We start from the raw sequence: 2,587 nt of genomic DNA, 5'->3' as shown, positions 1-2,587 counted from the left end.
TGTGCCTTTCTTTTAATTCTTATCTTCGTCTAATGCGACAACAGCTTTTCACAGAAATTAGCAAACTCTCCAGCAAAGTGTCCTTCAAATATCTGAATCTGCCTTTGAAGTCGTTATGCCAGGGGCTTTTCATACCACTGTAGAGTATAGCGTTCTCTTTGGAATTACTTTAAGAAGAAATTGTTCCAATACTGCATACACGGCTTTCATGTCTTTCCCCATGTAGGATTGTTGTTGAGAGCATGAGGCTCTAACTTCTTAGACTTTTGATATCTTTTATTGTTGCATTTTTGTTAAACATTGACCTGCGAAACGTTTTATTTGATCAGGTGTATCAACCCTCGAAAACCTCGAAAATTTCTTCAATAAATATAAATGTGCCATTGGTGATTCTCTTATATCTAAACACTGCTGAATTGGGTGTTAACTTGTGGAGATGCTCTTCATTCACATGTATTGATGAGTTAAATAAGGTCTGGTGTTTTTTTGGAAATTGTCTTACCTATAGAATACAGTGGAGCAAATGCTAATTAAGGAAACAAATATTTAAACTAAACTTTTATCATAGAATTTTATTTTTTTTATGCTTATCAAATCACTGGTCCTCTTTCATGCAACATCAGCTTGTGTTGCAACACTTCACCACTGTGCTTTTGTAGGGAATCTTAAAACTTTTGGTGCAGAAAACCATTCCAACATCCATTTACAGCTCGTTACTTCTGGTTCTAGGTTGTTGCTTTGGGGAAAAGAAAAGGCTTTTTCTAAATGCCACACCAGACTGAGGGATTTATTATTGAGCAGTTCTCACACTCCTGACATTTATGCCGGTAATCGCTGCTCACGCTCCTTAACCGTCTGTTGGCTGCAGCCTGAGGTGGAACGTTTTATTTTATATGTGCATTTATCTGCTTTTACCACAAGACACCGGAAATAATATGGTTTTAAAGGACGGTATGTAATTTAAAAACAGACATTAAAATCATTAAAACGTACTGTACGTCTACTGGCAATTTTAAAGTATGACAGGATGACAAAAACGAAGCACAGCGCACGCTAAGAATAATTTTTACGGTGTCATTTTGTTGCATTTCTCAAATGAACTTTCGCAAGGGTTCAAATGCACAAATTTAAACATTTATAATCAACAACCCCACCTGGCGGGAAGTTTGCTGATGTACGCTACGTTTGGATAGCAGTTTAACTTGTAACAAGTTAACAAAATACGTCAGTGTCCCAACGATTGCAACACATTTAGTTTTTTGTATTTTTTTTTTATTGTTCTGATCTCTTAAACAATATCTCCCTTCCAAGACAGGCAGCACAGTAAGTAAAAGATTTGGACAGGATTGTATGTAACCATTCATGCTAACACAAGGACGTAAATGTGGCTAATGTGATTGGTATGCTAATATCATTTGCTACAAAAGCCTAGCTGACTTTTTCGTTTTTATTTTGCTTTAGTTTGAAAATGTATAAAATGTAACTTTTACATATGAAGATTGGAAGTTCTTTTTATACGAATGCTGGACGTTTTGGTTTTGTCTTGACTATTTTTTGACCGTGGTAAGTTATGGTATGCTAAAGCTTAGCGAAGCATGGTGAAGAGAACTAGGCAGATAGACATCTTGATTATTTATTTTACTTAAATAAATAAAAATGAAACAGAACTGATGTTTTGCTGTTTTGTAGATTTTTACTGCACATAATGTGTGTAATGAAAAATACTTCTAACTGAAGACAGCATTAGTGCTAACAAAATTATTTAATTACATTCTATTTTAACTGTACAAACAGTTTAAAGAAATGGGAAATGCAACAATTTGGTAGTAACTGCTCACTTGTGCGTTTATTTGCTCAGTGTACACCATATTGTATACTCATACAAATTAAATTAAATATTAACAATGAGTGTCTAATAACAGGAGGAAGAAAAGTAACAATCGGCAGTTGACATATATTGAATCTAAATTATTTTATTGATTTCACCTTTAATCACTCATTATCTCATATATCTTGCGCTTACAATGTCATAATGTAAAAAGGGCATACTGTTACTGATATCTGGCCAAATAACACTAAAGTAAATACATAATTTCTTCCATTTATTATACAGTATTAGAAAACCCCTTTTTCCCATCTGATGCAGAATTATTGTTGGCCAGATGATGGCAGCAGTTCACCGTGTGAAAAACAGCTTTACTCCAGTATACACTGCAGCAGCTAGTGACGCAATTATTTGTTGTCCAAGACAAGATAATGTTTGAAATGCATAGAATCTTGTGTTATTTTATCCTTAATTTTAAAGTTTTAAAGTTTTGTTTTTCCTGTGTCAGAGAATTACACAATGGGTTTGGTATCAGCATGGTTCATGATTTGATTTGGTTGTGTTTAAATTAAAGAAACTGCCGTTTTTGTGGCTGTTTTTTGTTGTTGTGGTTTTCAGTTTTAATCCCCTCTTCATGGTGTGGTGACCAACCCATGGTTTACCCCTCATGTCTCTTACTGTACCTCTAATTTTAGCCTCTCCTCTTTCCTCTAGGTCTCTCTTCTCCACAGCCCTCCCCATGCTGCTCCTTTTGAATGGAGG

The sequence above is a fragment of the Cynoglossus semilaevis genome, chromosome 15, assembly GCF_000523025.1.
Source record: "Cynoglossus semilaevis isolate Cse_v1.0 chromosome 15, Cse_v1.0, whole genome shotgun sequence".
In the NCBI taxonomy this organism is placed as follows: Eukaryota; Metazoa; Chordata; class Actinopteri; order Pleuronectiformes; family Cynoglossidae; genus Cynoglossus; species Cynoglossus semilaevis.
The sequence above is the reverse complement of the archived record's forward strand: the minus strand, read 5'-3'. Positions refer to the sequence as shown.